At 38.9% G+C, this 16,396-nt stretch overlaps 1 protein-coding gene across 5 annotated transcripts in view; it reads left to right on the forward strand.

Moving 5' to 3' along the window:
- LOC121506095 (microtubule-associated protein 2-like) overlaps nt 1-16,396 on the forward strand; it is an 89,411-nt gene that overhangs the window by 27,615 nt on the left and 45,400 nt on the right. For all 5 annotated transcript variants that reach the window (XM_041781624.1, XM_041781625.1, XM_041781626.1 and 2 more), the window contains exon 2: nt 7,831-7,898. The gene's annotated coding sequence lies outside the window, so the exon portion shown is untranslated. The remainder of the gene's footprint in view (nt 1-7,830; nt 7,899-16,396) is intronic.

Consider the following 16,396-nt stretch of genomic DNA (forward strand, 5'->3'; position numbering starts at 1 on the left):
AGGGCTCTGAGAGGATGAAGAGGATTTACTTCTGTGTTTGGCCGAGCTGCTCTTTAAATAACTTTCAACCAAACAGCAGGAAAGGAAACTTAAACCATCATAAAAGGAAGTTACATCACTGAATAATCATAAATAGTCTTATTGGAGGAAAATATATGGATGGTATTTGTGGCACATGAAAACAGCTAACCTTGAAGCAGCCAGCCATCAGCACGGCTTTAGGTAATGTTATTTACAAGGTCCTGAATGTAATTTACCATTGATTTCAAAGCAGCATAAACAAGCAGGCAGAAGCTGATATTTTCAGCAAATTCAAGCCAAATGGAGCAGTTGTGTTGTGGGGATTCATTGGACGTCTTCCTAGAGCTGGAAGGAGATTTCTCCCGTGCTATAGTGATGATCCTCGGTCATTAACGTGCGTCTGCCAGTCAGAGGGATTATTAGGTCCATGTCTGGGTGAAAGTATTAACATGGCTGCGAGTGCACAGCTTATAGTTGCGTACATACTGTATACACTGTAAGTCCAAGACGGACATGTATTACTGCAAATATTTTCTTATTAAGGAGATTTAATGTTTCTTGATTCAAGTGCCTTAAAGGAGAACTTTTCCTGTGAATATCAGGCTACATTTAATAACACCACTGACTGTATTATATTCCGAAATTACAGGATTAAAAAGGATTGGACATTTACATATATGATGACGCATTACAACACCCCCCCCCCCCCACAGGCTTGCTATGTGATACTTAATCATGTCCATGCATAAGAAAAGCTTTTTATAGGTCTCACAAAATTGTATCTTATTATGGCCATATTTCTTGATACAGCTATCTCATAATAAAAGCATCCCAACAACATAACAACAGGGGACTTTTATTGTTAATTCTGTTTATCCTTGAATTAACTGAGCTTCAGCTGACTTAAATTTCATTGTGAGTTACAGTATTTACACCGACTTCTTTGACTATGATTGGAGTCACGGCCATCTTTTTAAATTATATTGGACTAAAAACAAGCAAGTCATCAACGTAAACACTTAAAAGCAAATACAGAAAACTGGACAACCTGATCTCTCGTCCCTCCCCAATCACTGTGTTGCACTTTTATTTATGTGCCACCATAGCTGGTAGGTTGTTGGAGGTGACAGTATAGCAAAAATCCACTTTACTGCAAAAGCAATAACCAGTGATGGCACTGAAAGCATTTTTACCGACCACCACTAACTTGCTCTAAAATCCAGCAAAAGAAAGGGAACCTTACGTCAGACCCATGTCATCAAGGTTATTTTCAATTTTGTCAACTAAATTAATATCTTTATTACAGTATATATGATTAAAACCACAGGCTTAGCTTTAAAGACTGGGGTGTAAAAGGAGAAGAAGGGTTAAATGTGCTTTGTCTGGTGGGTGCAGGTGGCTTGAGATGCGCCCCACGTACATGGATGAACTAGGCCTGCGGCACTGTTTACGATTTTGTCCGCTGTCCTCTTCTATCAATTAAAGGCACGATATGCCCAAAAGTACTTCAACATGGGATATCTTGGTTTCTGCTTAATCTGTGATGACTTTTATTCTTTTAATCAATCATTAAGAAGTATAAAACTATCAACATTTAAAATATGAATTGGTGGGTTGTCCCTTTAATGTGTAAAAGCTCCTTTTCAAGTCTTCACCATTTAAAACGTCTATAACAACTGTCTAAGGGGCCTGAAACTCAGAGATACAAAATTTACAATCATAAACAATAGAAGAAAGCAGCAAATTGACACATTTAAAAATAAATAACTAGAAATAGTTTTCGGCTATGATGCCAGTTTATAATATCATCCAGTTGTACCCATTTTGTCCAATAAAGCAACGTTTTTTCCAGAGAGAACTCCATGCACAAATGACTTTCCAAGTCTTCTGAATCTTGTATTGTGACTAAAACCATCCTACAGGTTTTCTGTTTGTAATCGATCAGTTTAGATTTTATTTCCTGTTCTGTCTTGTCTCAACTTTCCTCAGACTCCTCGCCTCTCCGTCCCCAAAGAACAACCCGCTAATCTTTAATCAATATCTGCATTCATTTCTACTGCTCTCTGCTCCCTTGTAAACCCACAGAAGGTCAACTTTTACTGCAGTGTATTTAAACAGAGCTAGAGTAACAGCTTTAACGGCACTAATGTGAGATGATGCAGAAGCCACTAAAGCCACTGCTGTTTTTCTAATTTGTTCTCCAACACCTGCAGTAAATTTGCCAGCTCAGTGAAACCTGGCTTGTGCTAATGCTGCATTTTTCTAAAGCTTGAGTCATGCTTGCAGAGCCTGATAAGGTGACAGCTTGGGAGACAGCACTTTGGATATGATGATACAACATCTAGTGTTGTGTTTACAGGCTAAGTGGATTTCAGTATTAGTCAGCGACAGCTTGTTTCACTGAAGAAGCAAATTATGCTCAACTTGTTATTCTTCTTATTGAGAAAAGATCAGGGTTAAGTAACAATTTAAACCACACGATAGCTGTGTTATAGTGGTGGATTTCACACCTTTGCTGTATTGTTTTAGCTAGACTTGTGTGATAAATAAGTCTGCTAAAGATCAACTGAAAACTTTTGTTTCTTCATATCCAACATAGTATTTGCAAGGCAATAAAATACAAATGAAGTGGCCATAATTGTTATGCAACTCTTCATGTGGTGTTCGCAAAGAGGCATGATGCTAAAATGCCCATAATGAATGGAAACAGTCCAAATGGCAGGGGCTGTCAAATTTTGAAGCTTTTTTGGACAGGTGTTGGCAAGTAAGTGTTACGCTATAGTGTCTCAAATGATAGTAAACGCAAGCAAAAAAAATCCTTACAATGTAGGAATCAGTCATCAAATGAGACAAGTTTTTACAACCCCAAATCTACTAAAGTTGGTAAACACGCTGTGTAAAACGTAAATAAAATTAGAATGCAAAATAATTTGCAAATCTCACAGAAGAACAAACATCTCAGATGTTGAAACTGAAACATATTATCACATGAAAAACATCATCTCATTTTGAATGTGATGGCAGCAGTGTATCTTAAAACAGTAGGGTAAGGGCCATGTTTACCATCGTGTAACATCCCTTCCTCTTTTAACAACAGTCCGTAAACATCTGGGAAGTTAAGAGACCAGCTGCTGGAGTTTTGGTAGAGCAATGTTGTCCAATCCTAGCTGCTCAACACTCCTGGGTCTCAGTGTTTATTTTGGCATCTACTTTTAATTTTAGTCTTAGTTTTAGTCTTTAAATGAAATGCATTTTAGTTTTAGGCACATTTTAGTCTTTTCTATTCTTTTTAGTTTTAGTTTAGTTTAAGTCCACAAAAACTCAAAACATTTTAGTCTAGTTTTAGTTCATAAAAGGTTCTCACATTATAGTCTTTATTTTTAGTCTTCACTTTTAGCCTAAATCTGGTACAGAATCATGGTAGTGTGTTCTCTGCACCCTGCCAAACCTGGGGTCCCTGCTTTCAGCTGAGAGGCAGAATAGATACACCTGCATTGTTTTTTGACTGATTTGTCCACCGTGGAGAAATATCATGGATTTTGAATGTCTGACGAAAACTACATTCTATTTTAGTCTAGTTTTAGTCATCTTACGAAAACTAAACTTAGTTTTTGTCAGCTGACCAGTACCAACGGAATCACAACATCCCCGGTTTTGTGGCGACCAAATAAAACAGGAAAAAATGCAAGGCTTCACCACTCAGTTTTTGTTCCTGAATGTTCTAACCAGCCATGAAATCTCTCCTCCAAATCTGGATGAAGGCGTCCAGGCAGATTACACTCGAGCCTTTCGATGATCCATTCGGCTAATCCCGATCATTGTGACTTGGCGGTGTTGTTCCCTCTGTCTTAATGCTGGGGGGCAGCAGCAACATCAGGCTTCCAACCACTTCCAATACAGAAATGAGATTGACCTACCTTTTAAATATGGGATTAAATGGCTGGTTTATTGTGGCCTGTGAGAGTGTGTCCTGAATCAGTGGCTAGTGTGAATCTGAAATCAAGTTGATTTTTAACACTACGTTGTGACCTGTTTTAACCTTTTAACAAGTTTGTGTCTGATGTTTGGTGTCCATATGTCTGTTCAAAAACTGTGTAAACAAAACACAATCTGGTGGCGGCCAGTCCAGCCTGCTGCTGTGTCTGACAGTGGAGGATTGGCGTTAGCCGGACTAGCATCTGCTTTCTGGCAGCAGAGACGCTGTGGGGAGATTAAATGTTAGCGTCTATGCTAGCTTTCTCTGCAGCCCCAGCCCAGACCTCGTGGTCTAATCAGGACTGGCAAAAGGCCTCCCCAAAGACGACTGATGTTGACAGGACTGTCGGCGCCTCTTTCAGCTCCTAGTCTTTCGCTTCCATGCCCTTTTTTCTCCTTCTCCATTATCTCTCTTCCCTTTTGCCCCCAAATCTAAACTCCCAGCAGGAGCAGCCACGCTGCTGGCTTCCTAATTAGCACTAAAGCTCTCATAGTGCAGAAAAACACTCTCACAGTACAGTTTGACAGCAAGATTATTTTTCAGCTGCTGTTTAAAATGTCTCCATTACTGTTCACGAACCCAATCCAGTCCCCTTTAATGACAGGTTGATTGCAGTGTGACACTGATGGCTCTTTCAAACCCTGGAAACGGGACAAGCTAATGGTGGGACTGGGAGAAGATGTGATGTGGGTTTGAAGGAGCACGGCTGGCCTGCTCTTTCCGTTCTTTTCCTCTAATTTCTAAAGTGGTTTTAGGGAGCCGTACGTCTGCGTCCTTTGTGAGTCAGCCTCACATTAACCTCAGAGGTCTCTGTGGGCTTTGGCGAAGACGTTGGGGAGTGTATTAACATCAGCGCGGTCTGATGGATGCTTTAGTGGGTTCATTTATTTCACTCTCAAAGGATCGTTTCATCAATATAACAGCAAAATGCCACATTTATAAAAACTAATAATATTGCTTAAGGTAAATAAAGCCATTTCTGCAATTTTTTCTCCAAACAAAGGGTGCTTTAACTTGTAACTCTGGTTGAAATGAGTCAAAATGATTTTAACATATCAGGTTGCAAATAGCAGATTGTTTGATATTCTCTCTTCTTTAGCTCTGATTTGTTTCCCACAAACCCATGGAAAAAATTATAGGCTTTGTATAGCTTTCTATCGAAACAACTGGCTTTTATGTATGAAAGTAGCTCAGCCAAAGCAGTACCGTAAAAGTGAAGAACAGGAGACCACTGGCAATAATTCATCAGAAATAAGGCTCATTTATGGTCTCTTGAAATTCTGGATATAGCCCTCAATACCAGGATATAGCCCTCAATACCACATACTTTTCATAATTATCTCTAGTAAGACTGAAATTGCATTTGTTTTTTCTTCCCCTTTCCATATACTCCCACAAATCCTTCAAGTTGTGATGATAGTGAAAAATCATAGGCTTTAAATCATAAATACTTACATATTGTCTCTTTTTAAACCCACCCCAGAAGGTCTTTCTACGGCTTTCTACAGGTACAACCGGCTTTTACGTACGAAAACAAGCACTTTAGCTGAACAAAAGGGGAAAACATGGGAAAGCACAGGCTTGATTACATATGTATACAGAGAAGTCCTTTTTAAATGAAAAACACGTCACTAGACTTGGACCCTTGTGCATCAATTTTGATGTAAAAACTTCCATCATTTTTCCAACGTTCCCTCTTCGTTGTGTTGTGCTGGTCTAACTAGAACTTGAGGCTACATTGCACGGCACTGCCCTCACAGTTATTTATGATTTTCAGTGTCTGGCCAGTTTACGTAAGATTCCTTAAAAAATTCAGAAATACAGGCGAAGGTATCACAGAGTGTGGGTATAACCCCAAGTTTCCACTTCCGTATGTAACCTTTTTTTTTTTTGTTTGTTTTCATTTGAATGCGCCAGCTGGTTCAAAATTAAGTTTGGGAACAGGAACCGGCCCTGCCAGTCTGCAAGGCCCTGAATGCATGGAACTCCTGATAGAAACTACCTGTAGCCATGGAGGAGAGGATAAGTTTGTCTGCTTTCACCATTCAGTAGCTTCTAATATGTGTTTGGAGGATTACCAGGGAAAAAAACAGGACTAATACTGCACAGAAAGATATAAGTGAAGAAGTACGACATAGCATATTTTTTTGAACAACATAGACATATGACCGGCCAATTAAGCTAAGCTAAGCTAATCTGTTTAGTCATTCAAATGTTCTTTATTGATTTATTTATTGATACATTTTATAGGAGTGATTAAACTCTGAATTTTAGTGGTCAATCACAATTAATTGCATCCTTTTCATTTCAAAATTCCACTATTTTGCATTTAAGGTTGTTTTTGTATTGTTTTGAATGTTTCTACTGTTTGGATACAGAGCTGCTTTTATAGGTAGATCGTTTTTATTTAAAAAAAAAACAAATGGTTATCATTATAAAGTTTGTTCAAAAACATTTGAATTATGCTCCAACGGCTGATGACTTGAAAAATATTCTGATTGTCATTTGCATTAATATTTTGGAAAATAAGAGAAAAATGTCATTTGCATAATAATGTGGAAAGCGGTGTGTAACATGAATTCGTCAATGGAAAAAGGAACTTGTTATGGATTGGAAAATAAAGAAGGAGACAGTAAAAATAAACAAAAGTCAAAAAATTCACAGCGTGGTAAAACTACATCAACACATTCTTTATACTCAATAAAAACCCGTTGGAAAATTAACATTGGCAACTGAATTCAAGGAGGTAGCCTGTTAGATAGTTGGCAGCTTGATACCATCTCTAAAACCTACCGCAGTAGTTTCTAAAGTACCCAAGACACACTCAAGATGAAAATCTTGGTTTTATTAAATGTAGAAATACCCCTGCTGTAGGGCGTGCTTAGGAATTCCTGGCTATGACGTCTAAAGCGGGGATTTTAAACTATAACTTTTCATGATTTTCCATTTCACGAAGAAGAGGAATGAAAGGAATTTACGAATAAAACAACCAAGCTCCATGTAATCAAACCCATGTTAATTTACGCAGCTGTCCAAATTGGTTCTCATTCATTCTTTTTCATGTACCCCGCTCTAAATTCCTGTGTTTATTCACAACTCTGACAGCTGTAGTACTTCGTCTGACAGAGCTCTAAACACAGGAATCACTGTGAGCCTCCAGACTATAAATATATTTCATTTCATGTGGTTTGAGGCTGGAGGAAGGAGCGGTGAACGAGCTACTGAGCTGTGTGCTTCTGCTCTGCTCGTCTGGCCTCTGCAGACCCTCTTTCCCCCCCATCGTTCCCCCTCTTTCTGCCTTTGTTTCAGTGCTACTGCTGCAGTGGGCCATGCCTGCAAATGAGCACAAGGACAGAGCAATTATTCAGCATGGGGCAGGCCCAGCACCCCTCATGTTCAAATGTGTCATGCATTCATAATGTGGATGTGTTTGAGGAGAATTTTTACGGATGAGAGGTGAATGAAATATGCTTTTTGAATGGTGTTTGTATTTGAGCTTGACTCCCTAAGGGCTGCGTTAGCTTCATATCCATTTCAAACATGAATTAATACACATTTCTGCATCCCATCCCCCCTTTTTTCCAACCTTCCCAGTGAGATAGAGACTGGTTTGGTTGCAGAGTGCGCTGGTGCAAGGGAGTCACGGACAGGGGGTGGGTGGAGATTTTCGTGAGACAGCATGCCGGTTGGCTCCGTGTGTGTGTTTTCGTGAGCTGCAGCGGTGTGCTTGCCGGCTCCGCTCGCCGGCAAAGAAGCATCAGCCATATCTGCTGGTGTTCCCTCCTTTTTTTGCTCCTTTTAACCCATTTTTTCTCCTTTTGTTGCCTCCGCAGAAGCCGCTGCCCTCCCCTTGAGCCTTCTTCGCAGACAAAAAACTGGAGTAATTGCTTTTCCTTACCAGGTAGGACACATTTTTTTTTCTTGCTTGTAAGCCTTAGAAAATGATAGAAAAATGCTGATGCCTTGGTTTATTTTAACTATTTAAAATTGAAAGCATCTTTCCTGTCAGCTTCCTCCGAGCTTTCCTGTGATCTCCTTTCATATCATGTCTCCTTTGTTTGCCTTGCTTCTTATTATTCAAGTTGCTCACTGCTGATGTGCTAAAACAATAATGTAAAAGAGCTGATGTGCGAAGCCAAGGGCTGTTTCTGTGTTTTGATGACCTGTAGACTTTGTGACGTACCCCGTCTAGACATCACTGATTATTCAGCCAAGAGGATGGCACATTTCCCCCCTGAGTGGAGCGCTGCTGCGTGTAAAACAAGGCTCATATCCCCTCAGACATATTAAACATCATTTCAATTAGAAAACAATGGAGATATATTTGGAGGCCGATTCTGGGGCTCTGATGGCGTGTGGCCGTTGGCGGTAAGCAACTCATAGCCAACAGATTGTTTGTGGTTTCTGCGTGGGAGTGACACCAAGCTGAGCGAGACCGCGGGACACATTGCACTGCCTGTCAGAGTCTGGGACAAGTTTGCTGAAGGCTGGGTAGGGTGGAGATTTAAGGCGGGCGGTTTTGATCTGAGCAGGTGGCGATGGAGTTACTAGACACCAAACCTTTTACGTCGCCCTTCCCACTCCGTGTAGTCCTACCTCATTCCTTTCATCTGTTTTGATCTTTCCCACTCAAAATGTATCTCTTTATTCCTCCTTTTCCTCTGTTTGTCATTTAATTTTCCTTTTTTGAGTCTTTATTTAGCCCTATCCAATTGGAATGATAGACAATACCTACAAAAACACCAAAAGAGGACTGCTAAGACCTTGAAAACTTTATGTCATGGGAGATGTCTCTAACATTGGATACAGAAAAAGGAGGTTTTCTTTAATTCTACCACAGGCAAGTAAAATACAAGAATCAATATTCTGCCTGAAGCCAACATCAGTACTCAATATAAATACATAGTGCACCTTAAATAATGACAGAAAAGGACCATAGTACCTACATTTCTAGACTGCCACAGAGACGTCTCTCCCAGACGTTCCTAGATGAATAATTTTCAAATCTCCATCACCATTGTCTTCTGCTTATCCGTGGCCGGGTTGCCGTGGCAGCAAGCCAACCCAGACATCCTATCCCTAGCAACGTTTTCCACTCCTCCTGCCTGATTCTGAGGCGTTCCATGGTGTTGTAGTACTCAAGAGCCGGTCTTAAGACCACATTTTAAATATCTTGGTCTTGGTCTTGTCTCTGTCTCGGACTGGCCGGACTCGGGATTTTCCATCAAGACTGGTCGAGACCAGCACTGATCTGCTATTCTTTGACTTCATTAATGTGATTATAAGGGAAAGCACTTGCTAAAACAACAAATAGGTGCACCTACAAAAACTCAGACATCAGTCCATCTTATTTCTAGTCAGATATACCTTACACTTACATTAGGCCTCATTCCTCTGACAAATCTAGATAAACATATCAGTTTCTGATATTTAAAATAACTCCGAACTTGTTAGTGGCTTTAAATACATTTCCTTTTTACAAGAAGTTGAACATATTTGTTAAGATTTGAGATTTTTGCATGTTGTGCTTTGAAAGAGTTGCAGACACCTTGTTCTTATCTGTCAAATTTATTCAAAAGAAAACTAAAATTAAAGAGAGAATGCTCTTTAACTGTTCAACCTTGTCATGGTTTTTAAAATTGATTTTTACGGTCTTGGTCTCGTCTTGGTCTCGGTGCACTCTGGTCTCAGCCAAGTCTTGGTCTTGGATGGTGTAGTCTTGAGGACAACACTAGCGTTCTGAGACCAGATGGGATATCTAATCCATTCAGCGCATTATGTGTCTACCCTAAGGTGTTCCCCATTTAGACATGCCAGGAAGACCTCCAAAGGGAGGCATCCTGATCAGGTCCCTAAAATTACGAAATCTGGCAAAAAATGGATCAAAATAAAGTTTTGTTGACTAGTCTAAAGTAAAGACAACACTTGGGAATCACAGTGGCAGTTGGTAAATATTCTGAAGTTGATATGTGGAATGTGGCTCAGGTATTAGTGCTAGCACCACCAGCCTTCAGTCCTCCTTGCATGTTAGCGTCCATGTTCTGGGGCTGAATGTTGTTAGCCATTGCTGACACAGCCCAACTACTACTTCGTACGCATTTTCTACATCAGTGCTTCCCAAAGTGAAGCTGGCACCCACTGATGGGCCTCAGAGGTGATTTACGATCACAATCAGATATCATTTCCAATAACTAAAAGTCAAAAGAAATGTTAAAAATATTGTGTTTTATTGTATTGTACATGTATTTTTAAAAAATAAGAAGAAAAAACATAATATACAACAGCAACATTAAAGATATTATGAAAATAAATCGAATGCATTTATTTTTTATTTTTAAAAAATTCCAAATTTTGGGGAAAAATTGAGATTACAGATTTGTATATTTACAAGAAAACAAGAAACAGAAATTTGCAAGAAAAAGCTAGAATTTCCAGAGCTTTTTAAGTCTAAATTTTGACATTAGAAACTTTAAAATGTAAAGTTTGTAAAACAATATTTTACAACAGTGTAGTGTCAAAAATTTACAAGGAACCAAACAGCAAAAACGTGCTGGATTTTCAACTTTTGGACTTTATAATCTTAAAGTTTTTTAGTTTTGGCTCACACACATTTAAAGTTAAGAATTACAATTAAATTCACTTTTTAAACCTAAAAAATTCTAGTTTTTTTTTCTTGAAAATAAAAAGATCCTCTTTATTTTTTTTCTAGTTTACCCTTTACTTTGTCTAAGTGGATCCTGGGGGGCTTTGCTTTTCTTAGACCCAAGGAATGGGGCCTACGGAAAAAGGTTGGGAACCTCTGCTCTAACCAATAGGTACTGTTTGGATATGAATTAAGCATTAACGAAACATGATTATTGAACTCTTTTCAACATGAAAAAAATCTGAAAACTCTATAAATGACAGGTTTTCTGTAAAAAAGGCAAATTGAGGTCAAAATGAGTGTGCTTTTTCGGTTTAGATGTGGATATTGATGTTTCCTGGCTCTTCATCTACCCCTGTCACTCTCCAGAAGATGTGTTTCTAAATATGACACTGTGCCAGGAGCCACCAGAGTGTCTGTCACATCTACATTGACGTGCCCCCCGGTTCACCTCCACCCCCCCTTTCTCTATCATCTATCTCTGTCCCCGTCCGCCTGCACGTTGCTGGGCAGGGCAGCTCCGAGGCGAACTGTCTTTTCCTGGGAACCAGCTTCGGATGACACGCCATGGCGTAGGAGGGGAGGACAAGGGGGCTACACAAGCCCCTCTCAATGTCCTCATTTTTGGGGTCACAAACGGAGGCCTGTCCCCCCAATTATCATCCCCCCCCGCCTCTTTTTCCTGCATCCGTCTTTCATGTGTGGCAAACTCATGCCCTCAGAGTGAGGTCGAGTTAGGCACGGAGGCCGCCGTAGCAGGCGGTTAACCAACTGTTGCGAAGTTCGCGGGGCAAAATCAGTAGGAGAGAGGAACATTGTTTAGAAGTCGTCATCGCCTCTGGTTTGTTTGTCAGCGAGACTTTTGAATGTAACGGAGATAAATGTAGGTGTTAGAGGCCTCTAAATGTCAAGTGTGAAAGAGGAGGGCATTGTTTCGAAGGATTTCCCACCTTCTCTTGTCCAACTGTCTCTTCTTCTTCTTCCAGGCTTGAAAAACAGTCTCATTTGAGGTATTCTGTCAGCATCATGAAGAATATGTAATGAAGGTTATTGAATGAGGCAAAAGTAAGGAGAAAGGGACATCGCAGCAATCCGGCCTGCGACAGAATGCCCTTAAGTGTCTGCTGAGATGTGATGCTTGATGGGTGTGCAGCTGGATGTCAAAGAAATGAGATGAGGAAGATGAAGTGAGCAAAAGAGACGTGTTGCTAAATAAAAAAGCGTGATCAGAAGGCGATATACGGGAGGCTGAACATTTAAATTCAAGGAGCTTTGAGGGTTAAAAGGTTGGAGGAAGTGGTTGATTTTGACCTTAAAACTGCTTCTAGTAAAGGGGCTTTCCACCTTTTTTAGCCCGCAATAAATAAATCACTCATGGTACCTGAAGGTGGTTAAACACAGCCATGCACAATCAAGAAAAGTCGACAGACAAGGCCGTGCATAAGGGGGGGTAAAAAGATGAACTTTCTCGGGCCCAGCCAAACTGGGGGGTTCATAGAGGTTAGCAAAATCACATGCCATTGTAAAGTTAAGCTGTGATATCCATATTTTTTGTTGCCCGAATAATAACCACTCTTATCAAAGCAGCAAATAACTTTTTTCAATTCATTTGTGTCGTACTGTATAGCAATCTTAAAAATGTAAAGTCTTTTTCTTTGGAACAGAATTAAAATGGGTAAAATGGAAAAAAATTGGTGGGAAAAAGTAGTGAAGAAGGATTTTGAAAGTAACAAAAATTGGATAAAAGTGGCCAAAAATGGACAAAAAGTGGCAGAGATGGTTTTAAAGTGGCAAGACTGGGTGCAAAAGGTGGTGAAATTTGATTTAAAAGTGGGAAAAATTGGTTTAGACGGGCAAAAAAATGGTTATCAGAGGCAGAAAAACAGACAGAAATTGGTTAAACTGGCAAAAATGGCATTACAAACAGTGTTATATGGTTGAAATGGACAAAAATGGGCGTAAAAAGTGGCGATAATCGCACAACAGAGGCTGCATCGGCTGAAAGAGCTAAGAACTGGTTTAAAAGTGGCAAAATTATTGAGTAAAAGTGATGAAAACAGTTTAAATTGTGGAAAAATCGTGTGAAGTGGGTAAAACAAGGCAAACAGGTGCAAACTGAACACAAATTGAACAAATGAACACAATAATAAATAGTTTGACACACTTTTAACTAATGTACGCATATTTTCATAAAATGGGTAAAATATACAATTTGAAATCATTAAAAAAATATTATTCCAAAATTTTTTCAGGCATCTGGCAACCCTCTATCAGTGTCTGGCGACCACTCAGGCTGTCCCAACCCCCATGTTGAGAACAACTTTTCTAGATGATCACAAATTACCCCTTTTTCTAAGGTAAATCAGAAATCCCAGATCCAATCTTTTGCATTTTTCTGCGTCTTTGAGTGGAAAACGTCCTCTTCAATTTTAGCCTGCAGGCCCACTTTTCAGCCCGGCGTCATGCTTCGTGTTGATTGATGAATGTGCATGTAATGCGTTGAAGCCACTCAGAAACCTACATCCATACAAATGCGAACCAGTTCTCCCACCTGTCTCTACTTTTAAGTGCAGCTGTCGCCTTAGGGGCACAAAAAGCTGCACCTGGTCCTGCCTGCTTTACATAACACTGTAAGGAAAAGTTGAACTCGTAGATTACGTGGCAGGCACAAAATGTTTGATTTTTGCATTGTAAGTGGGACGAAATGCACAAAAATTTCAATGATGGTAGGATCAAATCTCCTCTAATGATTTCTATGTTATTTCACTACTTTACAATCATGATAAGCCACGAATTATGGTTTATGTAATTGCAAAAATCACTTTCAGACCTCTCCAAACTGGTGCTGGAGTCATACTCATAGCTAGTCTGCTCATCTCTTCTGTATTCTCCCTTTAGATTAATTAACAAGCCTCTCTCCCAGCAGAGTTTCACTCATTAACAAGCCCCTCCGCTGTCATTTGTGCAAAGTATGGAGATAGTGAAAGTGTGTCCTTTTCTCTCTGTTCACCTGTAACATTTCACCAGAGACCTCTGCAGAACAATAGAGTACGGGCTTCTTTGTTGAGTCATGATTCAAAAAGCCAAAGTGAATCACAGACGCAATTACTCACTGCTCAGTCTCGGGAACGAGCCAATAATGAGGAGCCGCTGATGTTTAACGCCACTCTGAAATGTGGAAACAAGTATCTGATCATGACGTCTGGAGTTGAGATGAATTTCTTCATTACAGCAGTGAGGTAAATACAAATAAATGTTGATTATGTTGTTTGAAATTCAGTGTAAATATTCCTCACCTTGGCTGCAACTCCTCGCAGCTTTGATTTATAAAACATGCCCGTGTTTATGGATGCCTGTGCTGGCCTGAGGTAGTGGGTGGGTGTCTATGTGAATTATAGATGAGGAAATGGGGGCGATAGCCAAGCTAGAGGAGGATGAAAGAGACCTCAGAGGAGGTGCTTCGCCGAATGTTGTGGCTGGACCCCCAGGTTGGACCTAAACACAGTCGAAACAAGCCCACAGAGCTTCCAAAGCAACATTATTTGTTGGAATCATCAAAAATACTTCAGTTTTTAGATTTTAGTAACTCTTTAAGGAGGTAGGAGTAGTTTCGGCAGAAGCAGCCAAGTCTTTACAGCAGCCTCAGACACTAAAAGTTCTTGAGAAAGTAGTACAACAACAACAACCGAGTCCATAATTCTGGAAGCCATTTTCATATTCCAGTAATTTTGCTCTAGATACTACAAAAAACAATTAGATGTTAAAATGTTTCTGTAAGATAACGGCTAATTCTGGGAGTATAATAAAATATTTGTAAAGACTTTTTACCATTAGCAAACGTGCATGTTAGCAGTCAACATTACATTACTACATTACTGCATTACTACGGTGAGTTGTTGGTTAATGCATTGCTAATGGCTAACTGAAAAGGTTGTTAATAGTGTTTATTAACCTTGAATCTTGCCAGGTACCCCACCGAATTTTTGTTTCTGAATCAAACTTTTATTGTTTCAGACATTCAACAGAATAAAACACAGTGCTATCTAGAAAGTTGTTAAAATGTTACGTTCGCTTTTGGCTAACGTAACTCCATTGTCCATCAGTTGTGTTGTTGTAACCTTGAAAAATCCCAAGATGTTCCTCTTAATTTTCACATTAATTTTTTGAAATATTTTTAGTATTCTTTATAGTTTCTTTTTTTTTGTGAAACAGCAGTAGACAAGGAAGTGGTTTAATGCTTAAAGTGGCTGTCAGCGAACGAAACTTTATATACTAGCACCATTGTTGGTTCTCCTTTAATAGGCAGTGTATACCACTGGATTTTAACCAGCTGGTTTTTAATTGTTAAACAGGTAGCACAACCTTACACAGTGTTATCAAGGATGTAGTTGAATGCTAGTGAAAGTTTTTGGCTTTGACACTTTGCATTGGTTTACCTTGAAATTTTGTCAGATGTCCCCTTGGATTTTCACTTGCCACAGTTTGACACTTTGAATTTTTATGACAGGCAGTTGTATCAATAATAGTGTTAACAAGGCAGTGATTGAATGCTAACCTGGCTAATTGAATTTTACAAGTTATCACTTGTGTTGTTTTCATCTAGAAATTTGGCCAGATATAGCACTGTATTTTCACTTGTAATTGACAGATATTTTTTATTGTTTTTGACATCTAACACCATAAAAAACACAGTTTTCGACTAAATAATTAAACGCGTACTTCTGTTTTAGACTAATAGCATTTTAAATGTTATCACCTGTGTTGTTTTTATATAGAAATTTGGCCAGATATACCACTGGATTTTCACTTGTAACTGACATGTACTTTTATTGTTTTTGACATCTAACACCGTAAACAACAGACTTATCGAAGACATAATTAAATGCTAGCGTACATTTTGGCAAATAGCATTTAAAAGGTTTTTACTTGTGATGTTTTCTTTTAGAAATTTGGCCAGATATACCACTGGATTCTCACTTGTAATTGGCTCATACTTTTTTTTGCTTTTTGAAATCTAACTTAATAAATAACAGAGTTATCTAACCGTAATTAAATGCTAACGTACATTTTTGATAAATAACACTTAAAAAGCTATTATTTGTGTTGTTTAGCCTTGAAATACTGCCAGGTCTCTCATTGGATTTTCACTGTTCATCATTTGACGCATACTTTCTGCACGTTGTTTTTAAAGATGGCAGTTGAATGCCCATGTAAGCTTTGAGCTAATGGAACTTAACATATTTTTAGTTTTACTGGTTACCTTGAAATATAGCTGGGTTTCTTGACATTTTATCAAGTTTATTTGCTCAACAAACAATTTGTTGAAGTTGTTTAAGATTGTGTGAACAACGAGTAAACGCATGTTAGCCTTAGCTTTCGGAGAATGAAACTTTGTAGGTGATTCATTTTGTTGTTGTACCTGGAAATATTGCTGATACCCCACTGGATTTCCTCCATTTGTTGTTAAAACGTACTTTTTATAGATTGAAAACATGGAAAATCACAATGCTTTGAACCAAGTGGTTAAATACTTTAAACATTGGCTTTCGGCTGACGAAACTTAGTAGTTTTATTGAAACAGCCCAATGTCCCTATTAATTCTCACTTTACTTTGCTTTTTTAAATTTACTTGAATTTCTTTGTGACGCACAACAGTAACAAACAATTTTATTGAGGAAGTAGTTGAATGCTTATGTAAGTTTTCAGCTAATGTAACTTAATATGTCATAAATTATTTCTGTTTATCTCTAAATATT

Source organism: Cheilinus undulatus, linkage group 24 (assembly GCF_018320785.1).
Source record: "Cheilinus undulatus linkage group 24, ASM1832078v1, whole genome shotgun sequence".
NCBI lineage: Eukaryota > Metazoa > Chordata > Actinopteri > Labriformes > Labridae > Cheilinus > Cheilinus undulatus.